Source organism: Ursus americanus, chromosome 17 (genome assembly GCF_024610735.1).
Source record: "Ursus americanus isolate L20-20 chromosome 17, mUrsAme1.1.p, whole genome shotgun sequence".
Taxonomy (NCBI): Eukaryota; Metazoa; Chordata; class Mammalia; order Carnivora; family Ursidae; genus Ursus; species Ursus americanus.
This window is the reverse complement of record NC_142143.1, coordinates 58,303,884-58,330,748: the sequence shown is the minus strand read 5'-3', so window position 1 is coordinate 58,330,748 and position 26,865 is coordinate 58,303,884.

Genomic DNA, 26,865 nt, shown 5'->3' with positions numbered 1-26,865 from the left:
ACACTGTAGCCAGGATGGCCCAGTGATACAGGGTCTCATGGGGTTATAGCCCTGGAATGGCTTTCTTTCACCTCTCTGAGGTCATGTCCTAAGCTGTCTCCTGTGGCCACAGGGCCTTCTTGCTGTTCCTGGACATACCTGGAATTCTCCTGCCCCAGAGCCATTGCACATGCTTTCCCTTCTGTTTTGAATGCTCTTGATGTGTTCTCACTCACCTTCTGAGAAGTCTGAATTGGCGTGACAGGGACAGAAGATGAGGCTCTGTGTGTTGGGTGAGGCTGGTAGCCCAGAAGAAGGTTCTCTGCCAGCTCTCCGCCTGTGCCTCACTTGTCCTCAGCCAGGAACTTGCACACAGCCCTCACCTGTCACAACTCTCACCCAGGAGACCCACAGCCACCCTTGGAGCCCACCCTGTCCACACCCTGCTGCAGAATGCATTCAGCTCTCCTGTGGGACCCCTGTCAGTTTACCCAGTCCTGGAACTCCCCCGTCTCCTGCAAAGCTCCCGGATTCCCCCTCTTCTTTCAAAATCACACTGGTGCAAGGCTTTAATGAGAAAGCTATAACGCTAACTAATGAAAGGTTCATACCTACTTTCCCCTTCTGTTGCCTCTCTCTCCACCTTCTTTCCTACCTGTGCAAACTGTAACATATCAGTGGAACATGAACATGCTCTGAGACCTGAATCTTTCATTGCAGTTTTCTGAGGACTCTTTATGTGATAAGAAACTAGTGTATCTTACAACAGGGTGTTTTACAACTCTCATCTATAGAATAGTAGAGCCCAAATCACTACAATTTTACCTCACTCTTCATGAAGCAGAACACTTTTTCCTTTCTTCTTTTACTTAAATTCCAGTTAGTTCACATGCCATGGAATATTCACTTCAGGGGTAGGATTTAGTGATTCCTCACCTGCATACAGAACTCGGTGCTCATCACAAGTACCCTCCTTAATACCTCTCACCCGTTTAACTCTTCCCCCCACGCCCCTGTCCTGCAGCAACACTCAGTTTTTTCTCCTCAGTTGAGTCTATTTACTTGTTTGCCTTTCTCATCACCCCTCAACTCTGTTCATCTGTTTTCTTTCTGAAATTCCACAAGCGTGAGAGGATAGGATATTTGTCTTTCCTCACTGATTTTGCTTAGCTTAATACACTCTAGGTCCATCCACATCCTTGCAAATGGTAAGATTTCATTCTTTTTGAAGCTGGGTCATATTCCATTATATATAGGTATCGCACATCTGCTTTATCCATTCATCAGTGCATGGACTTTGGGATTCTCTCCATAGTTTGGCTACTGTGGACATTGCTGCTATAAACATCATGGTGCATGGACCCCCTTTGAATCTGCATTTTTGTATCCTTTGGGTAAATACCTAGGAGAGCAATTGCTGGATCATGGGGTTGTTCAATGTTTAACTTTTTAAGGAATCCCCACACTGTTTCCTAGACTGGCTGCACCACTTTGCATTGCCACCAACAGGATGGGAGGGTTCCCCTTTAATCAGAACATTATCTGCCGGCAATTACATAAGAGGAAACAAAACCTCTGGGAGATGCACCCAGGGTCAGGCAAGCAGTTGCAGACTTCACCCTAAGGCTCCTGACGCCAAGCCCCTTGAAGCCACCAGCATGCCACTATCCAAAAGAATTCCCAGACTCTCCTTCTGACTCCACCACCAAAGAAACTACAGAGAGAATATGGCACCTCAAAATATCGAGATAATACATTTAGTAAAACTAGAAAGTCAAGCTCAACTTTTAAACAGGAACAGGCCGCTTTGGATAATTTTGAATTTTCCCTCCACCCTAATTTTAACTCTTCTGATGAATAAACTAATCAATGATGAAACATCACCTTTGTCAAATGACATCATCCAAGTCTGTATCAGATGAAAAAAAGCCACCTAACTCTAGGTGCTGGCCACTCAACCATATCTAAGGCATAATTGAATAAACAGTGTTAGATGAAGGAACAAATTAGATGTTACAAACAGGCACAGAGTGAATCTCACCTTCCCTTTCTAATAAAAGAGGGTTCCTAGGAAACAGATGGTCAAAATACATCTGTAAGCAATAAATGGACAGAGAAATTGTGATCCCCTGCAAAGTTCTACCTGCAGGGAAACTAAGTAATTCTTGCACCAAACCCAGAATCCTGACAGCTACTTCAATTTTACTTTGTGGCTCAACTAGAGAAAAGAGAAAAGCCCAGGAGGTTTTGGGATAATGAGACGTTTTACCTCCAGCCCTGACATAGATAGGACATTTTGCCAAACATACCTGTGCTTTCTGTGAACACTGGCATCCTGTGACAAGCTGCCTCGCTGACTCTGATGCTAACGTTCAAAACCTCGGGTGTCTTGGAGCCACAGCAGAGAAGTGCTGTCAGCTGGGGACAAGAAGTCACCTCTGACCTAAAGCCTGCACACCTGCTTCGGTTTCTGGGCAAGGGGCAACACATACTTGTTGTTTAGCAGTAATTATCTTCATTCTCAACAGACCAATGACCTTACCTTTTCTGGAAAGCAGACTTACTCTTCTAAAGAAACCGTCATTTCGTCTATTCCCAATGCAACTAGAGTGGGGTCTGGTTTACGCACGCCTCCAGGCCCCCACCTGGAGGATTTTCCTGCATGATTCTAATATCCAATTACCACTAACCCGGGGGCACAGGGGGCATAATGCTGAAGTTGGGGGATGGCTCTGGGGCTTGCTACTGCCACACCTGTGCCTGGGGGACCAGGGCACACCCTGCTGAACTCGGGGTACTGCTCAAGAGGCATCACCTGCGCTGTGTCAGAGAACTGAAGGTGGGGATTATGTGAGGTCCTTTCCCGCACTCTTCCAGGGGAACAGGGGAAACCCTGAAATTCTGCAACCAATCCCACCAAAGCTCAGGGGAGCAGGCGCCCTGGAGTTCATGGGTATGGAGAATAAGGCCAGTTGAGGACACGGGATAGAACAGACTTTAAAGGGAAAAAGAAAACTCACCTGAGTCCCCACAATGAACCCTCTCCTCGTGCCCTTCCAGAACCCTGCCTCCCACCTGGGGCGCACCCTACCCCCGGACCATCACCCCAGTGCAAGCTGCTCACTCACCAGCAGGGATCTCCACAGGGCAACTCTCTCTCTCTCAGTGCCCCTTCTTCTGCCCCAGGACTGCAACTCACTGCAAATCTGGGACCGCCCACAATGATGGAGCTACACCCCCAAGTGGTGAATGGTCTGGGAGGGTGGTGCCTGAGCTCCTTGAATGCTGGGCAACCTGCCCTCAAGCCCCTGGAACCCTGAAAGTACAGGGGGCCCAAGAGGAGGCTCCTCTACTCAACACCAGGCACAGGCATGGGTGGGTTCGTGGGCTGGGGCCCCCCCACACACCTGGCCCCTTCCAGGGACCCCTCTAGCTGCAGACCACCCTCAAAGACCTGCCCCTTCCCATTCTGCACCAGCCCTCCCTGCTGGGGTGTGCCTGGTTCTGGGCAAGGTCAGTGACTCTCAGACCCTCCAAGACTTGGGCTTTAGGAAATGCAATGTTTTCATGCATTTTCAGTATGTATATGTCAGTATGACTTTAATCTTATGGGAGCCAAAGAGGGTCTTTATTTTTTCTTATCTTTATGTTGGCATTTTTGGTTATTGTTTTCTTCTCGAAGCAGATGTACAACATGTGCTTGGGGCAGAAATAGGGCCCATGCACTGAGGTTTTGCCCAGTCATTTTGAGCCAGGTACAATGTTAAAGGATAGCTTCCCTGGGAGCCCAGGATCAGGGCCCAAAGATGATATAAAATAAAAATTACTTTTATCATTATAATTACTCCTAAATGGAGGAATGTGAGACAAAAGCACCTTTCCCAAGAGTACCAAGAAATCAAAATGATGTCCACAGAAGGCGGCCTGCTCCATGGTCAGCACAGGTGACAGAAGTGTTCACAGTCTCTGAACTCCTGCCCTTCTCCTGCCCAAATCTCTGAAGCACACAGACCACTTAAAATCAGAATTGTAGAACTGCTAGACACCTTAGAGATGTCTGGCACCATTCCCTTGGACTGCAGAATAAAACACAGTAGCTCATTGTCACAAACTAATTTCAACATGAAGTGCCCCCTGGATGCACTAAGTTCTTTCTCTGCAAATGTTGACTAATGTAAGTCACAGTCATACCATATAAACACTACGATGGCTGGGAAGTCATTGTAGGTAAGGGAATATTTTAGCCATGTTTATAAGCATTGGCTCACGTTGTAGAAGAGGCTGAGCTGAGTGTTTTTAAATACTATTTCAGACCTGTTTTACAGCACCCTCTGAACATACCAGAGCCTGAATCGACTAAAAAAATAGTTGGTTTCAGTAACTTTAATACCAGGAAAATATTATACTGTCTGTATTCCTTAGGATCTTTGAGTATCTTACCCAGAGGTCCTCCACTGAGATAATGATCTTAATGATCACCATTGGCAGAGGTGAAAAGGCCCGCTGAATTCGTTCCAGTTGTCCACATGACAAGAAAATCCTGATACTTGATAGGTTTCCAGATCGAGAAGACCAGAGATAAGAGGGAAATAGTACCCTGTATGGAACAACAAGGGATTTGGAGTCAATTTGGGGATCCCACTTAGGTTTCTGACACTAAAATCCTCTGTGACTCATATCATCTGAGTCCCTGTCTAACCACCTGAAAATGTGCCTAAAAATATCTACACCCTAGTTGAGAAGTTTAAGAGGCAGAATGCTACAAAGAGCCAGTATGATGTCTCTCAGGAACAGGTGCTCAGGAAGCCATAATTGCTATTGGGTCTATTTCTTTTCCAGAAGAAAGAACACATGTTGAATCCATATTCCTAATCGATGACTCACCAGATGATTTTCAAACCTGAAGGAAGGCCAAGAAGTCGCTCTTGTGTCATATTTCACTCAGAAATCATGTTGTTGGACTGGTGAGGATGATACGATAGCGACGTCATCACTAAGAGTGGGGAGCTTCTAATTTCCATATGGCCATGTTGACCCCCTTAGCTCAGAGCCACCAGAAAGGGCAGCTGGGGAGGGGGCACTGCCATCACTATGAGTGGGGAGCTTCCCATTTCCATATGGCCATGTTGACCCCCTTAGCTCAGGGCCACCAGATAGGACAGCTGAGGGGGACCACAGGCCAAGGCTGCCAGGTGTGGCTGGGGCAGGCAGAACTCTGACTTAAGGCTCAACTCCTGTCTAGGTTATTATAATGCTCTTCACAAAGAAAGTGCCATTGTGTGTGAGCCCTCATGTAGAAAAGGTTCAGTATTTCCATTGAGATTCCTTCTCTGACCTTTAGGATATATAGCAAAGTTCCATTTAATTTTTAAACATTGAAGGACTTCCTGGTTTTCTTTTCGCTATGACTGTGGCTCAATTCCCCTGTGGTCTAAGAATAGAATCTAGTTAATTTCAGGGTTTAACATTTGTAGCCTTGATTCGTGGCCCCACCTATCATCTATTTGGGTAAAGAGTCTATGACCACTTGAAAATAATGTATTCTGCACTTATTATGGAATGTTCCCTATATGTCAATTAGGTCACATTTGTTACCAATGTTTTGTCTGCTTTTTCTTTCAGATATTGAGAAAGGTATATTAAAATCTTCAAACAATGCTGCTCTATTCAACGTTGCATCAGAGAATCTACCAGTGTTAGAAGGCAAGAGAAACAAAAAGTATAAGAATTGAAGGGATAATTGTGACTATTCACATATAATACGATTGTGTACATAGAAAATCCCAAACAGTCTATAAATACCCTATTAGAATTAAAAATGCAATTTATAAATTTGAGATGGATTGTGCTTCCCATTGGACAATTTCTGAAAGAAAACGTAGAACCTGTCAATCTTGGGGTAGGACATAGGGTGCACTAACCATTTAAAAGAATTCAGTGGGACTTCATAAAAATGTGACATTTCTCCTTATCTTATGACCATAAGAAAATGAAAAAGTGAACCGCAGGCTGGGAAGTAAAGATTTGCAATACACACACTGACAAAGACTTGTCAATAAAGAATTCCTGCTCATCAACCATAGAAAGTCTATTTATAAATGAATACTTCACAAAAGATTGACTCATGGCCAATAAGAACAGGAAAGGGTGCTCTACAGTATTATTTTCAGGAACAGCAAGGCTTTTCCTAAAATGAAAACATACACACAAACCAGTATTCCCTAGATGGATGACATCCTTATTTCTGAGGACAGCTTGAAGAACAGACTAGCATCAAAGTAGAGTGATGGAGTTCCTGACACTCAGAGGATGGACAATTGACCTCAAACTACAGTACAATTTCTAGGCAGCATTCGGTCCTCTGAAGGCAGACAACTACCACACCCCTTCCTCCACCACACAGGTTGCTTCCCAACCCCTACCATAAAAGAAGAAGATGAGAAACAGATAGGACTAGTAGGAAATAGCAAAAATCACATGTGGGGATTATCCTGAAACACACTGATCACATAACTAGTGTAAGGAAGTGTAGGGAACTGACAAGGACAGAGACTCAAGAGGTACTTCTTTGGGAAATGCTGTCTGAAATCGTCACACCTTGGTACCAGCTAATGAGGGCTCTAAGCATACCCTAGGGTTTGCTCACAAGGGTCTGCAACACCATCGCTGAGGACTGAAACTCTTCAAGACCTCAAAGCTTGCCGGATTGACTATTGGACTAAGAGATTCCCATGTTCTGAAAACAGATACCAACTCATTGAAAGGTTCACCTGGGCTCTCTCGGAGGCCCTACAAGAAGGTGAACCATTCACTGAAAATCAATTAAACACACACACACACACACACACACACACACACACACACACACACCTGTCATTTCACCAATTACTTAAACATTCAAGGTTCTTCCTACCTTTTCTTTTTCACATTGATATTTATACTCACATGAAATGTCATCATTTCTAATGAACACTGATGTCAAAATAGAGATCCATTGACACAATATTCACAAAATGGAACTTCCCTGCTGTCATTTTCAATACAGCGTTTTTTTAAGTTCATACATATTTTAGGTTTTTGGTAACTTATACAGGAGAAGATCAGCATTGAAAAACTCTGAATACTGACAATAAGTTTTAAGCCTAGAGAACAAAAATTGCCAATTTCATAGATAATAAGGAACCAAAGGGAAAGCATGGAAGCTGTAGTCGAATAATTTTACACATATGCATCCTCTATTATTCTACTACTGAGGGGCATGTTTTATTACCACTATACATGCATCAATTGTCTTCCACGTGCACTTGCACAGGTATAATGAATTACTACAGTAGAATGAAATGTCTGGGAACTACTTGGTGGCATGTATAATGAACAATGAAATTTCGATCTTATATTTGGTGAACTTCCACTGTTTGTCCCTTTAAACAGTGGACCCTAAACAGAAGGGGGAATGAACCACGAGAGACTATGGACTCTGGGAAACAAACTGAGGGCTTCAGAGGGGAGAGGGGTGGGGGATTGGGATGGGCCAGTGATGGGTATTAAGGAAGGTACATATTGCATGGAGCACTGGGTGTTATATGCAAATAATGAATCACGGAACACTACATCAAAAACTAAGGAAATACTGTATAGTGACTAACATATCATAATAAAAATTATTATTAGAAAAAAAATTAAAGGTAAAAAAAAACAATACAGCTTTTCTGTTTCAAGAACAATCACAATTGAGAAAAAACTAACTTAAATCCCTAAAGCCAAACACAGACCAAGTTCCATTTCACTCCCCTTTATTCACATTCTCTGTGGGTTCTAAGCGATTTCCCTACCTCCTTTCCTGCTGAGCAGGGAGCCCAGGCTCGATCCCAGAAGCCTGGGATCATAACCTGAGCCAAAGGCACATGCTTAACTGGCTGAGCCAACCAGGAGCCCCAGCCATGTTTTTCTTAAGCAAAAGGACACTTTCTCATGATGCCTTCACATGACTTCACATGGTACCAGAGATCTGCATTTGCCTCTAGGAGGTTGCAGATGAAGGCAATTGCAAACTCTCACAGTGGTTTATCAAATACAATGACCTGCCTGGTGATAGTGAAACTCTTATGAGCCCACGAGAGGGTGCTGTGACACTCAGCTGTGGCTGGGCTGGCACAGAGAACCAAATCCATTTCCCTGCCTGATGTCTGTGAGGAACAGATGCCCCCACTGTGAATAAGACCCTGCCACGGAGCTGTCCAGAGATGGCCATCCTCACGGAGGATGAGGATAAAGGACAATGCCTGAGGAGACCTCATCTGTCTCTTTTATCTTTTCATATTTTTGACAGTGGACAAATCACTGCCTAGGAGTCCCCAACTACCTTAGTCTCATCTGTGAATGGCCAAGAGATTTTACAAAACACTCAAGATTTTGACCTCACAAATGCCCACAACCACTTACCATAGGGATTCAACATTAAGCAAAGATACTGTTCGTTGGAAGAGAGGTCCTGCCCACTGTTGTTTCTCACTTATATGCTCATCTTCCTTACCTCATGGTAACATAACCAACTTGATTCCTGCTTCCGTCTTCAGGAAGGCTGAGGTGACTTGAAGGGCATTACCCTGACATCGTTCTTTCTTAGCAATAAGATGTGGACATTTCCCTAGTCCTACACACCCAAAGTTGAATCGGAATCAGGATTGAGGAGGCTGATGAGAGTTGAAGGTGTTTTCCTGTACACGGTGGTTTATTACCAATAAGGATGGGTCAGAGTCCTCGAAATTCCAGAACCTTTTCATTAATGCTTCCTACTCCTGAAAGATGATGTACATTGGTCTTTCCCTGTATAGTGTGGTGATTCAGAGATAAGTGCTTAGCGCTTTCGTCAGACTTCCACGACCACCTTGGGGCTGGCTTCCATATTCACAAAGGATGAAGTTAGGGCTAAGAGGGTTCCTGTACACTGCTATTTCTTACAGATAAGTGTATGGCATTTTTGTTACATTGCCAGAACCACTTAGCGCTGGGCTTGCCGGCCTCCTGGGGACTAACACTAACCCTAGGTCGGCCCCCGAGGGGCCCCTCCCAAGGGGCCTGGCGCCACAATGCCGGGGATTGGGGACCCCTGAGCCCAGCACCGGAGTCACCCTGCCGCCCCGCAGCAACCCGGGCTGCTGGGCCACCGCCAGTCTTTCAGGGCGAGAGAGCTGGCAGGGCCCTCCAAGCCCCCGGTGACCTTCGAAGGCCCCCCGCGCCAAAACGTTTGGGCCCACATTCCCTCTCACCAGCGCCCTCACCTCGGGTTGCCCCTCCGCCTGCCACAGAGCTGGCGGAATGGGCCTGCCGGACTCCTGGGGGCTAACACTTACCCTAGGTCGGCCCCCGAGGGGCCCCTCCCAAGGAGCCTGGCACCACAATGCCGGGGATTTGGGACCCCCGAGCCCCAGTGCTGGACTCACTCTGCCACCCCGCAAGCACCCAGGGTGCTAGGGGTGTTGCCAGTCATTCAGGAAGGGAGAACGGGCAGGGCCCTCCAATCCCCCTGCGACCTCGAAGGCCCCCCGCGCAAAAACTCTGGCTCCTACGCTCCTGCTCGCCAGTGCCCTAACCTCGGCCCATCCCTCCGCTCGCTGCAGAGCTGGCGGATCAGGCCTGCTGGCTTCCTGGGGGCTAACCCTATCCCTAGGTTGCCCCCGAGGGGCCCCCCCCACATGACTTGGCGCCACATGCCAGGGATTCGGGACCCCCAAGTCCCAGCACCAGACGCTCCCTGCCATTCCGCCTCCACATGGGGCGCTAAGGGCGTCACCAGTCCTTCAGGGCGACAGAACGGGCAGGACCCTCCGAGCAACCTGCAACCTTCGAAGGCACCCCAAGCCAAAGCCAAAATGCTCTGGCCCACGCTCCCGCTCGCCAGCTACCTCACCTACCCCACCTGCACATGGGCGGAATGAGCCTGCCAGCCTCCTGGGGGCTAACCCTAACCGGAGGTCGGCCCCCGAGAGGCCCATCCCAAGGGGCCTGGCGCCACAACGCCGGGTATTAGGGACCCCGAGCCCCAGCGCCGGAGTTGCCCTGCCACCCCGCCGCCACCTGGGCCGCTAGAGGTGCCACTGGTCATTCAGCGCGGGAGAATGGGCAGGGCCTTCCGAGCCCGTGGCGACCTTCAAAGGCCCCCCCATGCAAACGCTTGAGCCCACGCTCCCGCTCCTCAGCGCCCTCACCTCGGCCTGCCCCTCCGCTCGCCACAGAGCCAGCGGATGAGGCCTGACCTCATCCTGGGGGCTACCCATAACCCTATGTTGGCCCCTGAGGGGCCCCTCTGAAGGGGTCTGGCACCGCAATGCCTGGGATTGGGGACCCCCGAGGCCCAGCCCGGACTCACAGTCTCGCCCCGCTGCCACCCGGGTCGCTAGGAGCACTGTTGGTCATTCAGGGTGGGAGAACAGGCAGATCCCTCTGAGTCCCTGGTGACCTTCGAAGGCCCCCCGCGCCAAAACGCTTTGGCCCGTGCTCCCACTCGCCTGGGCCCTCACCTCGGTCCACCCCTCCGCTCGCTGCAGGGCCGGTGGATCGGGACTGCCGGCCTCCTGGGTGTTACCCTAACCGTTGGTGGGCACCTGAGGGGCCCATCCCAGGTTCCTATTGCCACAACACCGGGGATTGGGGACTCCCGAGCCCCAGCGCCGGACTCACCCTCCCGCCCTACCGCCACCTGGGCCGCTACGGGCGCCCTTGGTCATTCAGGGAGGGAGAACGGACAGGGACCTTCGAGCCACCTGCAACATTCGAAGGCCCCCCGCACCAAAACGCTTGGGCCCACGCTCCCGCTCGCCAGCACCCTTACCTTGGCCCTCCCCTCTGCTCCCCACACAGTGGGCGGATCGGGCCTGCGGGCCTTCAGGGGGCTAACACTAACCCTAGGTCGGCCCCCTAGTGGCACCTCCCAAGGGGCCTGGCGCCACAACAACGGGGAAAGGGGACTCCCGAGCACCAGCGCCAGACTCACCATGCCCCCCGCTGCCACCCGAGCCACTAGGGGCACCGCCAGTCATTCAGGGCGGGAGAACGGGCAGGGCCCTCCAAGCCCCAAACGACCTTCGAAGGCCCCCCGCACCAAAGCACTAGGTCCCACGCTCCCGCTCGCCATCACCCTTACCTCGGCCTGCCCCTCCTCTCGCCACACAGCCGGCGGATCGGGCACCCTAGCCTCCTGGGGGCTAACCCTAACCCTAGGTAGGCCCCCTAGGGGCCCATCCCAAAGGGCCTGGTGCTGCAATGCCGGTGATGGGAGCCCCGAGCCCCAGCACCAGACTCTCCCTGCCGCCCCGCTGCCAACCAGGCTGCGAGGGGTGCCGTCGGTCATTCAGGGCAGGAGAACGGGCAGGGCCGTCCGAGCCCCCGGCGACCTTCGAAGGCCTACCACGCTAAAACGCTAGGGCCCATGTTCCCTCTTGCCAGCGCCCTCACCTTGCCCGCCCCTCCGCTTGCCGTACAGCCTGCGTAATGGGCCTGCCAGCCTCCTGGGGCTAACCCTAAACCTAGGTCAGCTCCCAAGGGGCCTGGAGTCGCACCGCTGGGGATTGGGGACCCCTGAGCACCAGCGCCGGACTCACCTTGCCGCCCCGCCACCACAAGGGCCCCTAGGGGTGCGGCAGGACATTCAGTGCAGGAGAACGGGCAGGGCCCTCCGAGCCCCTATCGTCCTTCGAAGGCCCACCGCACCAAAACGCTTGGGCCCACGCTCCCGCTCACCAGCGCCCTCACCTCGGCCCGCCTCTCCACTCGCCACACAGCTGGCGGATCGGGCCTCCCAGCCTCCTGGGGGTTAACCCTAACCCTAGGTAGGCCCCCCAAGGGCCCCTTCCAAGGGGCCTGGCATCCGCAATGCCTGGGATTGGGGACTCCTGAGCCCCAGTGCTGGACTCACTGTGCCGCCCCGCCACCACCCGGGCCGCTAGGGGAGCCGCCCGTCATTCAGTGCGGGAGAACAGGTAGGGCCCTCTGAGACCCAGAGACTTTTGAAGGCCCCCCGCGATAAAACGCTTCGGCCCACACTCCTGCTTGCCAGCGCCCTTACCTCAGCCTGCCCCTCCACTCGCCGCACAGCTGGTGGATCCGGCCTGCCGGCCTCCTGGGGGCTAACCCCAACCCTAGGTCGGCCCCCGAGGGGCCCTTAATGGGGCCTGGCGCCACAACGCCTGGGATTGCTGACACCTGAGCCCCAGCGCCGGACTCACCATGCCGCCCCGCCACCACCCAGGCTGCTAGCTGCACTGCCGGTCATTCAGGGCGTGAGAACAGGCAGGGCCCTCTGAGCCACGGGCGACCTTCGAAGGCACCCCACATCAAAACGCTTGCGCCCACACTCCTGCTTGTCAGCACCCTCGCCTCGGCCCGCCCCTCCGCTCGCCGCAAAGCTGGCCTATCGGGTCTGCCGACCTCCTGGGGGCTAACCCTAACCCTAGATCGGCCCAGGAGGGGCCCCTCCCATGGCACCTGGCGCCGCAACCCCGGGGATTACGGACCCCCGAGTCCCAGCGCCGGACTCACTCTGCTGCCCCGCTGCCAACTGGGCCAGTAGGGGCGCCGCCGGGCATTCAGGGAGGGAGAACGGGCAGGGCCCTCTTAGCCCCCGGCGACCTTTGAAGGCCACTCGCGCCAAAACGCTTGGGCTTATGTTCCAGCTCGCCAGTGCCCTCATCTCGGCCTGCCCCTCCGCTTGCCGCACAGCCGGCGAATCGGGCCTGCTGGGCTCCCGGGGGCTAAACCTAAACCTAGGTCTGTCCCCAAGGGGAAACTCCGAAGGGCCTAGGCGCCTAAAAGGCGGGGATTGGGGACCCCCGAGCCCCAGCGCCAGACTCTCCCTGCTGCCCCGCTGCCAAACGGGCTGCGAGGGGTGCCGTTGGTCATTCAGGGCAGGAGAATGGGCAGGGCCCTCCGAGCCCCTGGCGAACTTCGAAGGCCCCTTGCGCCAAAATGCTTGGGCCCACATTCCCGCTCGCCAGCACCCTCATCTCAGCCTGCCCCTCTGCTCACCGCACAGCTGGCAGATCTGACCTACCGGCCTCCTGGGGGTAACCCTAACCCTAGGTCGACACCCAAGGGGGCCTTCCCAAGGGGCCTGGCGCCGCAACGCCAGGGATTGGGGACCCCCGAGCTCCAGCGCTGGACTCACCCTGCTGCCCCGCCAGCACACGGGCTGCTAGGGGCGCGGCAGGACATTCAGTGCAGGAGAACGGGCAGGGCCCTCCAGTAGGGGTGCCGCCGGTCATTCAAGGAGGCAGAAGGGGCAGGGCCCTCTGAGCCCCTGGCGACCTTCGAAGAACTCCCGCGCTAAAACGCTTGGGCCCACCTTCCTGCTCACCAGCGCCCTCACCTCGGCCAGATCCTGCGCTAGCCGCACAACCAGCTGATGAGGCCTGCCGGCTTCCTGTGGGCTAACCCTAACCCTAGGTCGGCCCTCGAGGGACCCGTCTGATGGGGCCTGGCGCCACAAAGCCTGGGATTGCTGACCCCCGGGCCCCAGCGCCGGACTCACCGAGCCGCCCTGCTGCTACACGGACCGCTAGTGGCGCCACCGGTCATTCAGGGTGGGAGAACGGGCAGGGCCCTCCGAGTCCCCGGAGACTTTCGAAGGTACCCCACGCCAAAACGCTTGGACCAATGCTGCCGCTCGCCAGCGCCCTCACCTCGGCCCGCCCCTCTGCTCTCCAAACAGCCGGCGGATCAGGCCTGCTGGCCTCCTAGGGGCTAACCCTAACCATATGTCGGCCCCCGAGGGGTATATCCCAAGGGGCCTGGCTCTGCAATGCAGGGGATTGGGGACCCCTGAGCCCCAGCGCTGGACTCATCCTGTCACCCTGATGTAACCGGGCCGCTACGGGTGCTGCCGGCCATTCAGGGCGGGAGAATGGGCAGGGTCTACCGAGCCTCTGGCGACCGTTGAAGGCCCCCCCATCCAAAACGTTTGAGCCCATGCTCCCGCTCCTCAGCGCCCCCACCTCGGCCTGCCCCTCCTCTTGCCGCAGAGCTGGCGGATGAGGCCTGCTCTCCTCTGGGGGCTCCCCATAACCCTAGGTTGGCCCCTGAGGGGCCCCTCCGAAGGGGCCTGGCACCGCAACGCCAGGGATTGGGGACCCCCGAGCCCCAGTGCCGGACTCACCCTACTGCCTGAATGCCACCCGGGCTGGTAGGGGCACCGCTGGTCATTCACGACGGCAGAATGGGCAGGGCCCTTCGAGCCCCCGGCAACCATCGAAGGCCCCCCACGCCAAAATGCTTGGGCCCACGCTCCCACTCGCCAGCGCCCTCACCTCAGCCTGCCCCTCCGCTCAATGCACAGCTGGCGGATCGGACCTGCCGGCCTCCTGTGGGCTAACCCTAACCAAAGGTCAGCTCCTGAGGGGCCCATCCCAGTGGCCTATCGCTGCAATGCCGGGGATTGGGGACCCCCGAGCCCCAGTGCTGGACTCAACTTGCTGCCCCACCACCACCCAGGCCGCTAGGGGTGCCGCTGGTCATTCAGTGCAGAACGGGCAGGGCCCTCCGAGCCCCCGGCCACCTTCAAAGGCCCCCCGCGCCAGAATGCTTGGGCCCACACTCCCGCTCGCCAGCACCCTTACCTCAGCCCGCCCCTCCACTCGCCGCACAGCCGGCGGATCGGGCCATCCGGCCTCCTGGTGGCTAACCCTAACCCTAGGTCTGCCCCCGAGGGGCCCATCCTAAGGGGACTGTCTCCGCAATGACGGGGATTGAGGACCCCAGAGGCCCAGCGCTGGACTCACACTGCTGCCACGCCGCCCCCTGGGCAGCTAGGGGCACCGCCGGTCATTCAGAGCAGAAAAACAGGCAGTGCCTTCCGAGCCCTGGTGACTTTCGAAGGCCTCCCGTGCCAAAACGCTTGGGCCCATGCTCCTGCTCGCCTGCGCCCTCACTTTGGTCTGCCCCTCAGCTCGCTGCACAGCTGGTGGATCGGGATTGCCAGCCTCCTGGGTGTTACCCTAATTGTTGTTGGGCCCCAGAGGGGCCCATCATAGGTTCCTATTGCCACAATGCCAGGGATTGGGGACCCCCGAGCCCCAAGGACGGACTCACCCTCCCGCCCTACCACCACCTGGGCCGCTAGGGGCACCGCCGTTCATTCAGGCAGGGAGAACGGGCAGGGCCCTCTGAGCCACTGGCAAATTTCGAAGGCCCCCCACACCAAATCTCTTGGGCCCACGCTCCTGCTCCCCAGCGCCCTTACCTCGGCCCGCCCCTCCACTCACTGCACAGCTGGTGGATCGGGCCTGTGGGCCTTCTGGGGGCTAACCCTAACCTTAGGTCGGCCCCCTAGTGGACCCTCCCAAAGGGCCTGGCCCCACAACAACAGGGATTGGGGTCTCCCGAGCCCCAGCGCCGGACTCATCCTGCTGCCCTGCCACAACCCGGGCCGCTAGGAGCGCCGTCGATCATTCAGGGAGGGAAAACTGGTAGATTCCTCTGAGCCACTGGCGACCTTCGAAGGCCCCCCGCGCCAAAATGCTTGGGCCCATGCTCCTGCTCGCCTGCACCCTCACTTTGATCTGCCCTTCAGCTCACTGCACATCTGGTGGATCGGGACTGCCGGCCTCCTGAGTTTTACCCTAATCGTTGGTGGGCCCCGGAGGGGCCCATCCCAGGTTCCTATTGCCACAATGCCGGGGATTGGGGACCCCCGAGCCCCAAGGCCGGACTCACCCTCCCGCCCTACCGCCACCTGGGCCGCTAGGGGTGCCACCGGTCATTCAGGGAGGGAGAACGGGCAGGGCCCTCCAGGCCACCAGTGACCTTCGATGGCTCCCCGCACCAAAACGCTTGGGCCATGCTCCCGCTCACCAGCGCCCTTACCTTGGCCCGTCCCTCCGCTCGCCGCACAGCTGGCGGATTGGTCCTGTGGGCCTTCTGGGGTCTAACCTTAACCTTAGGTCGGCCCCCTAGTGGCCCCTCCCAAGGGGCCTGGCGCCGCAACAACAGGGATTGGGGACTCCCGAGCCCCAGCGCCAGACTCACCCTGCCACCCCCGCTACCATCCGGGCCGCTAGGGGAGCCGCCGGTCATTCAGGGCAGGAGAACGGGTAGGGCCCTCTGAGCCCCCGGAGACTTTTGAAGGCCCCCCGTGACAAAACGCTTCGGCCCACGCTCCCGCTCGCCAGCGCCCTTACCTTGGCCCGCCCCTCCACTCGCCGCACAGTGGGAAGATCCGGCCTGCCGGCCTCCTGGGGACTAACCGTAACCCTAGGTCGGCCCCCAAGGGGCCCGTCCGATGGGGCCTGGCACCACAACGCCTGGGATTGCTGACCCCTGAGCCACAGCACCGGACCCACTGTGTCGCCCCGCTGCCACACGGGCCGCTAGCGGCGCTGCCATTCATTCAGGGCGTGAGAACAGGCAGGGCCCTCCGAGCCCCAGGTGACCTCGAAGACACCCCTCATCAAAACGCTTGCGCGTACGCTCCCACTTGTCAGCGCCCTCACCTCGTCCCGCCCCTCCGCTCACCGCAAAGCTGGCCGATCGGGCCTGCCGGCCTCCTGGGGGCTAACCCTAACCATAGGTCAGCCCTCCCAAGGCACCTGGCGCCGCAACACTGGGGATTGTGGACCCCCGAGAGAAAGCGCCGGACTCACCCTGAACCCTGCCGCCAACCGGGCAGGTAGGGGCACCGCCGGTCAAACAGGGAGGGAGAAGGGGCAGGGCCCTCTTAGCCCCCAGTGACCTTCGAAGGCCACTCGCGCCAAAAAGCTTGGGCCCATGTTCCAGCTTGCCAGTGCCCTCATCTCGGCCCGCCCCACCGCTCGCCGCACAGCCGGTGGATCGGGCCTGCAGGCCTCATGGGGGCTAAACCTAACCCTAGGTCCGTCCCCAAGGGGCCCCTCCCATGGGCCCTGGTGCCACAAAGCTGGGGATTGGGGACCCCCGAGCCCTAGCGCCGGGCTCACACTGCTGCCACACTGCCCCCAGGGCTGCTAGGGGTGCTGCCGGTCATTCAGAGCTGGAGAACGGGCAGCGCCCTCCAAGCCGCTGCGACTTTCGAAGGCCTCCCACGCCAAAACGCTTGGGCCCACACTCCCGCTCGCCAGCGCCCTCCCTCGTACTTCCCCTCCGCACACCACACAGCCGGCAGATCGGGTCTGCCAGCCTCCTGGGGGCTAACACTAACCCTAGGTAAGCCCCCTAGTGCCCCATCCTAAGGGGCCTGGCGCCGGAATGCCGGGGATTGGGGACCCCCGAGCCCCAGCGCTGGACTCACCCTGCTGCCCCGCCGCCACCCTGGCCACTAGGGTGCCGCCGGTCATTAAGGGCGGGGGAACGGGCAAGTCCATCAGAGCTCATGGCGACCATCGAAGGCCCCCTGCGCCAAAACGCTTGGGCCCACGCTCCTGCTTACAGCGCATTCACATCGGCCCGCCCCTCCGCTCGCCGCACAGCTGGCAGATCGGACTGCCAGCCTCCTTGGGGCTAACCCTAACCCTAGGTCGACGCACGAGGGGCCCCTCCCGAGGGGCCCCTCCCAAGTGGCCTGTCGCCACCACGCCAGGGATTGGGGATGCCCGAGCCCCAGCGCCGGACTCACCATGCCACCCCGCCACCACCCGGGCCACTAGGGGCACCGCTGGTCATTCAGGGCGGGAGAATGGGCAGAACCCTCCAAGCCCCTGGCGACTTTCGAAGGCTGGCCATGCCAAAACGCTGCACCCATGCTCCTGCTCGCCAGCGCCCTCCCCTGGCCTGCCCTACTACTCGCCGAACAGCTGGCGGATCGGGCCTGCTGGCCTCCTGGGGGATAACCATAAGCCTAGATCGGCCCCCGAGGGGCCCCTCCCAAGGGGCCTGGCGCCACCACGCCAGGGATTGGGGACGCCTGATCCCCAGCGCCGGACTCACCTGGCCGCCCCACCACAACCAGGGGCACTAGGGGCGCCGCCAGTTATTCAGGGCGGGAGAATGGGCAGGGCCCTCCGAGCCCCCGCCAACTTTTGAAGGCCCCCCATGCCAAAACGCTTGGGCCCATGCTCCCGCTCCCCAGCGGCCCCACCTTGGAACGCCCCTCCTCTCGCCGCACAGCCAGCGGATCGGGCCTGCCGGCCGCCTGGGGCTAACCATAAACCTAGGTCGGTCCTCGAGGATCCCATCCCAAGGGGTCTGGAGCAGCAACGCCTGGGATTGGGGACCCCCAAGCTCCAGCACCGGACACACCTGGCAGCCCCGCCGACACCCGGGGTGCTAGAGGCGCCGCCGATTATTCATGGTGGTAGAACGGGCAGGGCCCTCCGAGACTTCGACGACCTTCGAAGGCCCGCTTCGCAAAATGCGTGGAGCCATGCTCCCGCTCGCCAGCGGCCTCACCTCGGCCCACCCGACCGTATGCCGCACAGCCTAAGGATCGGGCCTGCCGGCCACCTGGGGCTAACCCTAAACCCAGGTCCCCCCTGAGGGGCCCCTCTCAAGGGGCCTAGCGCCACAACGCCAGGGATTGAGGACACCCGAGCCCCTGCGCCGAACTCACCCTGCCTTCCCGCCTCCACCTGGGCCGCTAGGGGCGCTGCAGTCATTCAGGGCGGGAGAACCTGCAGGGGCTTCCAAGCCCCCGGCGACATTCAAAGGCCCTCCGCGCCAAAACGCCTGGGCCCACGCTCCAGCTCGCCAGCGACCTCACCTCTGCCCGCCCTCCACTCGCCACAGAGCTGGCGGATCGGGCTGACGGCCTCCTGGGGGCTAAATCTAACCGTAGGCCGGTCCCCTAGGGGCCCCTAGCAAGGAGCCTAGAGCCGCAACACCGGGGATTGGGGAACCCTGAGCCCCAGCGCCGGACTCACCCGGATGCCCCGCCACCACCCGGGCCGCTAGGGGCACCTCCAGTCATTCAGGGCGGGAGAACAGGCAAGGCCCTCCGGGCCATCGATGACCTTCGAAGGCCCCCTTCGACAAAACGCTTGGGCCCATGCTCCCGCTCTCCAGCGCCCTCACCTCGGTCCGCCCCTCCGCACATTGCACAGCCGGGGGATAGGGCCTGCAGGCGTCCTGTGGATTAACCCTAACCCTAGGTCATCCCCCAAGGGGCCCCTCCCAAGGGGCCTGGCGCAGCAACCCCAGGGATTGGGGACCCCTCAACCACAAGGCCGGACTCCCCCTGCCGTACTGCCACAACCCGGGCCACTAGGGGCGCCGATGGTCATTCAGGGCGGGAGAACGATCAGAGCCCTCCGATCCCCAAGCGACCATCGAAGGCCCTAGCGCCAAAATGCTTGGGCCCATGCACCCGCTCCCCAGCGCCCTCACCTCGGCCCACCTCTCCACTCCCCACACAGCTGACGGATCTGGCCTGCCGGCCTCCTCGGGGCTAACCCTAACCCTAGGTCGGTCCCCGAGGGCCCCTCCAAAGGGGCCTGGCTTTGCCACGCCAGGGATTGGGGACTCTAGAGCCCCAGCGCCAGACTCACCCTGCCGACCCGCCACCACCCGGGCCGCTAGGTGCGCCGCCGATCATTCAGGGTGGTAGAACGGGCAGGGCCCTCAGAGCTCCTGGCGACCTTCGAAGGCCCCCAGTGCCAAAACGCTTGGGCCCACGATCCCTGTCGCCAGTGCCCTCACCTCAGCCCACCACTCCGCTCGCCGCACACCCGGCAGATCGGGCCTGCCGACCTCCTTTGGTCTAACCCTAACACTAGGTCGGCCCCCGAAGGCCCCTCCCAAGGTGCCTGGCGCAAAACACGCCGGGGTTTGGGGACCCCCGACCCCAGCGCCGGAATCACCCTGCAACCCCACCGCCACACTGGCCGCTAGGGGTACCGCTGGTCATTCAGGGCGGGAGAACGTGCAGTGCCCTCCGAGCCCCCAGCGAACTTCGAAGGCCCACGTGCGAAAACTCTTGGGCCCACGCTCCTGCTCGTCAGCATCCTCACCTCGGCCAGCACCTCCGTATGCCTGCCGGCCTCCTGGGGCTAACCCAAACCCTACTTCAGCACCCAAGGGGCCCTTCCCAAGGGGCCTGGCACCACCACGCCGGGGATTGGGGACCCCTGAACACCAGCACCGGATTCACCCTGCCGCCCTGCCGCGACCCCGCCCGATAGGGGCACCATCCTCATTCAGGACGGGAGAATGGGCATAGCCCTCCGAGCCCCCGGCGACCTTCGAAGGCCCGCCACGCCAAAACGCTTGGGCTCACGTTCCCGCTTGCCAGCGCCCTCAACTTGGCCCGCCCCTCCGCTCCCCACACAGCTGGCGGATCGGGCCTGCTGGCCACCTGGGACTAACCGTAACCCTAGGTCGGTCCTCGAGGGGCCCATCCGAAGGGGCCTGGAGCAGCAACGCCTGGGATTGGGGACCCCCAAGCTCCAGCACCGGAGTCACCCGGGGCCCCACCGCCACCCGGGGTGCTAGGGGCGCTGCCGGTTATTCAGGGCGGTAGAACGGGCAGGGCCCTCTGAGACTTCGACGACCTTCGAAGGCCCACTTTAAAAAATGCTTGGAGCCATGCTCCCACTCGCCAGCGGCCTCACCTAGGCCCGCCCCATCGTATGCCGCACAGCCTGTGGATTGGGCCTGCTGGCCTCCTGGGGCTAACCCTAAAACCAGGTCCCCCCGGAGGGACCCCTTTCAAGGGTCCTAGCGCCACAACGCCGGGGATTGAGGACACCTGAGCCCCTGCGCCGGACTCACCCTGCCTTCCTGCCACCACCCGGGCCACTAGGGGTGCTGCAGTCATTCAGGGCGGGAGAACGGGCAGGGGCTTCCGAGCCCCCGGCAACATTCGAAGGCCCCCCACACCAAAACGCTTGGGGTCACGCTCCTGTTTGTCAGCGCCCTCTTCTCAGGCTGCCCTTCCGCTCGCCGAAAGCTAGCGGATGGGGCCAGCCTGCTTACTGGGGGCTAAACCTAACCCAAGGTCGGACCCTGAGGGGCCCCTTCCAAAGGCCTGGTGCCACAACGCCGGGGATTGGGGACCCCCGAGCCCTAGCGCTGGACTCACTCTACTGCCCCTCCCCTACCAGCCCCTAGGGGCGCCACCAGTCATTCAGGGCAGGAGAACGGGTAGGGCGCTCTGGGCCCCCGGCGACTTTTGAATGCCCCCAGCGCCAAAACGCTTAGGCCCACGCTCCCGTTCGCCAGTGCCATCACCTCTGCACGCTATTTCGCTTGCCACACACCTGGCCGATCGGGCCTGCCAGCCTCCTGGGGGCTAACCCTAACCCAAGCTCGGCACCCAAGGGGCCCCTCCAAGCGGCCTCGCGCCGCAATGCCAGGGAATGGGGACCCCCGAGCCCCATTGCCAGTCTCATCCTGCCGCCGCGCCACCACCCAGGCCACTAGGGGTGCCGCTGGTCATTCAGCGAGGGAGAATGGGCACGGCCTCCAAGCCCCTGGTGACCTTCGAAGGCCCCCCACGGCAAAACGCTTGGGCCCACGCTCCTGCTCGCCAGGGCCCTCACCTCCGTCCGCCCCTTCGCTCACCACACAGCCAGCGGAAAGGGCCTGCCGCCGTCCTGGGGGTTAACCCTAACCCTAGGTCGGCACCCAAGGGGCCCCTCCCAAAGGGCCTGGCGCAGCAACCCCAGGGATTGGGGACCCCCGAGCCCCAAGGCCGGACTCAACCTGCCAACCTGCCGCCACCCGGGCCGCTAAGGGAGCCGCCGGTCATTCAGGGCGTGAGAACGGGAAGGGCCCTCCGAACCCCCGATGACTTTCGAAGGCCCCCCGTGCCAAAACGCTTGGGCCCACGCTCCCACTTGACAGCGCCCTCACCTCGGCCTGCCCCTCTGCTCACTACACAGCATGCGGATCGGGCCTGCCAGCTTCCTGGGGGCTAACCCTAAACCTAGGTCGGCCCCTGATGGGCCCCTCCCAAGGAGCCTGGAGCTGCAAGGCCTGGGATTGGGGACCCTCGAGCCCCAGCAGCGGACTCATACGGCCGCCCCACTGCAACCCGGAGCTCTAGGGGTGCCGCCGGTTATTCAGGGCGGGAGAACGGGCAGGGCCCTCCAAGCCCCCACCGACTTTTGAAGACCCCCCACACCAAAACGCTTGGGCCCACGCTCCCACTCCCCAGCGCCCCCACCTCGGCCCACCCCTCTGCTCGCTGCACAGCCTGCGGATCGGGCCTGCCAGCCGCCTGGAGCTAACCATAACCCTAGGTCGGTCCCCGAGGGACCACTCCCAAGTGCCTGGCGTTGCCACGCTGGGGATTGGGGACCCCCGAGCACCAGCGCCGAACTCACCCTGCCGCCCCGCCATGACCTGGCCCGCTAGGGATGCCGTCCTCATTCAGGGCGGGAGATCGGGCAGGGCCTTCCGAGCCCCTGTCGACCTTCCATGGCCCCCCACGCCATAACGCTTGGGCCCAAGCTCACATTCACCAATGCCCTCACCTCGGCCTGTCCCTCCGCTCACCACAGGCAGGCAGATTGGGCCTCTCGGCCTCCTGGGGACTAACCCTAACCCTAGGTCTGCTCACGAGGGGCCCCTCCCAAGGGGCCTGGCACCGCGAAGCTGATGATTGGGGACCCTCGAGCCTCAGTGCAGGACTTACCCTGCCACCCCGCCGCCACCCGGGCAGCTAGGGGTGCCGCCGGTCATTTAGGGCGGGAGAACGGACAGGGACCTCCGAGCCCCTGGAGACCTTCGAAGCCCGCCCACGCCAAAACGCTTGGGCCTACGCTCCTGCTCACCAGCACCCTCTCCTCAGGCCACCCCTCCGCTCGCCGCACAGCTGGCAGATCGGGACTGCCGGCCTCCTGGGGGCTAACCCTAACCCTAGGTTAGCTCCTGAGGGGCCCATCCCAAGGGGCCTGGCGCTGCCACACTGGGGATTGGGGACCCCCAGAGCAAACTGCGGGACGCACCCTGGCACCCCGCCGCCACCCGGGCCGCTAGGGGCGCCACCGGTCATCTGGGTTGGAGAATGGGCAGGGCCCTCCGAGCCTCCGGCGACATTCCAAGGCCTCCCGCGCCAAAATGCTTTGGCCCACGCTTCTGCTCACCAGCGCCCTTCCCTCGGCCAGCCCCTCCGCAAGCTGCACAACCGCCGGATCGGGCCTGCTGGCCTCCTGGGGTCTAACCTTAACCCTAGCTCGGCCCCTGAAGAGCCCCTCCCAAGGGGACTGGCACCGCCATGCCGGAGATTGGGGACCCTCGAGCCCCAGCGCCGGACTTACACTGCCACACCACCGCCAACTGGGTTGCTAGGGGCACCGCCGGTCCCTCAGGGCGGGAGAAGGGGCAGGGCCTCCGAGCCCCTGGCGACCTTCGAAGGCCCCCCACGCCAAAATGCTTGGGCCCACGCTCCAGATCACCAGCGCCCTCACCTCGGCCCACCACTCTGCTCGCCGCACAGCTGGCAGATCCGGCCTGCCGGCCTCCTTTGAGCTAATTATAACCGTACGTCAGCCGAGAGGGACCCCTCCCAAGGGGCCTGGTGATGCCACGCCGGGGATTGGGGATCCCCGAGCCCCAGCTCCGGGCTCACCCTACCGCCCCGCCGCCATCCAGGCTGCTAGGGCACCGGCGGTCATTCAGGACGGGAGAACTTGCTGGGCCCTCTGAGCCCCCGGTGACCTTCGAAGGCACCCCACGCCAAAACGCTTGTGTTCACGTTCCCACTCACCAGCGCCCTCAACTCAGTGAGCCCTTCCACACACCGCATAGCCGGTGGATCAGGCCCACCTGCCTCCTGGGGGTTAAACCAAACCCTACATAAGCGCCCAAGGGGCTCCTCCCAAAGGGCTTGGCGCCGCCACGCCAGGGCTTGGGATCCCCCGAGCCCTAGCTCTGGACTCACCCAGCCGTCCCGCCGCCACCCGGGCCACAGGGGCGCCGCCGGTCATTCAGGGCGGGAGAACAGGCAGGGCCTTCCAAGCCCCCGCTGACCTTCGAAGGCCCCCCGCGCAAAAACGTTGGCCCCATGCTCCTGCTCGCCAGTGCCCTCACATTGGCCCACGCCTCCGCTTGATTCAGAGCCGGTGGATAGGGCCTGCCAGGCTCCTGGGGGCCTCCCGAAACCCTAGGTCGAGCCCGAGGGGCACATCCCAAGGGGCCTGGCTCTGCAACGCTGGGGATTGGTGACGCAGAGCCCCAGAGCCGGACTCACCCTGATGCACTGTCCCCACCCGGGCCGCTAGGGGCACCGCCGGTCATTCAGGGCGACAGAACCAGCAGGGCCCTCCGAGCCCCCGCCGACCTTTGAAGGCCCCCCGCGCTAAAACACTTGGGCTCATGCTCAGTCTCGCCAGTGCCCTCACCTCGGCCCAACCCTCAGCGTGTTGCACAGCCGCTGATCGGGTCCACTGGCCTTCTGGGGGCTAACAGTAACCCTAGATTGACCCCCGAGGGGCCCCTTCCAAGGGGCCTGGCGCCACAACGCCAGGGATTGTGGACCCCCGAGCTTCAGCACTGGACTCACCCTCCCCCCAGCTGCCACCCGGGGGCTTGGGGTGCTGCCGTTATTCAGGGCGTGAGAACGGGCAGGGCCCTCAGAGACACGGAGACCTTCAAAGGCCCCCCGCGCCACAACACCTGGGCCCACAGTCCTGCTCACCAGCGCCCTAACCTCGGTCCGTCACTCCAGTCTCCACACAGCTGGGGAATAGGGCCTGCCGGCCTCCTAGGGGCTAAACCTAACCCTAGTTTGGCCCCCGAGGGGCCCCTCCCAAGGGGCCTGGCGCCACAATGCCAGGGATTAGGGATACCCGAGCCACAGTGCCTGACTCACCCTGCCGCCCCGCCGCCACCTGGGCTGCTAGGGGCGCTGCCGGTCACTCAGGGAGGAGAATGGGCAGGGCCTGTCGAGTCCTCGGAAACATTCGAAGGCCCCCGGTGCCAAAACGCTTGAGCCCACGCTCCCACTCCACAGAAACCTCACCTCGACCCACCCCTCAATTCGCTACACAGCTGGCGGATTGAGCCTGCCGGCGTCCTGGGGGCTAAGCCTAACCCTAGGTCATTCCCTGAGGGGCCCCTCCCAAGGGGCCTGGCGCCGCAAAACAGTGGATTGGGGACCCCTGAGCCCCAGCGCTGGATTCACCTGCCGCCCCTCCACCACCCGGGCCGCTAGAGGCACCGCCGGTCATTCAGGGCGGGAGAACGGGCATGGCCCTCCGAGCCCCCGGTGACACTCGAAGGCCCCCCGCGCCAAAACGCTTGGCCCACGCTCGCGCTCGCCAGCGTCCTCACCTCTGCCCGCCCCCCCCCTCCGTTTGCCACACAGCTGGCGGATCAGGCCTGCAGGACTCCTGGGGGCTATCCCTAACCCTAGGTCGGCACACGAGGGGCGCTTCCCAAGGGGCCTGGGCCACAACGCCGGGGATTGGGGACCCCCGAGCCCCAGCGCCAGACTCATTCTGCCTCCCTGCTGACACCAGGCACGCTGGGGCGTCGCTGTTCATTCAGGGTGGGAGAACGGGCAGGGACCGCGAGACCCCAGCGACCTTTGAAAGCCCCAAGTCAAAACGCTGGTGCCCATGTTCCCGCTCGCCAGCACCTTTACTTCCGCCCGCCCCTCCTCTCGCAGTCTAGCTGGCATATCAGGCCTTCCGGCCTCCTGGGAGCTAACCCTAACCCTAGATTGGCCCATGAGGGGCCCATCCTAAGGGTCTTGATCCCGCAATGCCGGGGATTGGGGACTCCCGATTCCTAACGCCTGACTCACCCTGCCGTCCCACATCACCCGGGCCACTAGGGGCGCCGCCGGTCATTCAGGTCGGTTGAAGGGGCAGGGCTTTCGGAGCCGCGGGACATTCGAAGGCCCCCCCGAGCCAAACCACCGCGGCCACGCTTCCACTGACCAGCACCCTCAACTCAGCCCGCCCCTCTGCTGCCCCACAGTGGCGTATCGGTCCTGCCGGCCTCCTGGGGGCTGACGCTACCCTAGGTCAGCCCCCAAGGGGCCACTCCCAAGGGGACTGGAGCAGCAACGCCTGGGATTGGGGACACCCTAGCTGCAGCACTGGACTCACCCTGCCACCCCGCCGACACCGGACCCACTGGGGCATCGCAGGTCGTTCAGGGTGGGAAAACGGGCAGGGCTCTCAAGAACCCAGAAACTTTCGAAGGCCATCCATGCCAAAACGCTGGGGCCCATGCTCCCACTCACCTGGGCCCTCACCTCAGTCCACCCTCCGCTTCTCCAACAGCCGGTGAATCAGGCCTGCAGGCCTCCTAGGGGCTAAACCTAACCCTAGGTCGGCCCCAAGGGGCCCATCCTAGGGGCCTGGTGCTGCAACGCCTGGGATTGGGGATTCCTGAGCCGCAGCGACAGAGTCACCATGCCTCCCCGTCACCACCCAGGCCGCTAAGGGTGCCGCCAGTCATTCAAGGCGGGAGAAAGGGCAGGATCCTCAGACCCCTGGCGACCTTCGGAGGCCCCCCGTGCCAAAATGTTGGGTACCACGATTCCACTAGCCAGCACCCTTACCTCGGCCCACACCTCCACTCGCCCCACAGCCATCTTATCGGGCCTGCCGGCCTCCTGGGGGCTAACTCTAACCCTAGGTCGGCCCCCAAAGGGCCCTACCAAAGGGCCTGGCACCACGACGCCGGAGATTGGGGACCCCCAAGCCCCAGCGATGTACTCAACCTGCCCCTCCGCCGCCACCCGAGCCACTTGGGGTGTCACCTGTCATTCAGGGTGGGGGAACAGGCAGGGCCCTCCGAGCCCCAGGCGACATTCGTAGGTCCCCTGCGCCAAAACGCTGAGGCCCACGCTCCCGCTCTACAGCGCCCTCACCTCGGCCCACCCCCCCTCTAGCCACACAGCTGGCGGATCCGGCCTCCCGGGCTCCTTCGGGCTAACCATAACCCTAGGTGGGCCCCAGAGTGGCCCCTCCCAAGAGGCTTGGTGCTGCAATGGCAGGGATTGGGGACCCGCAAGCCCCAGCGCCAGGCTCA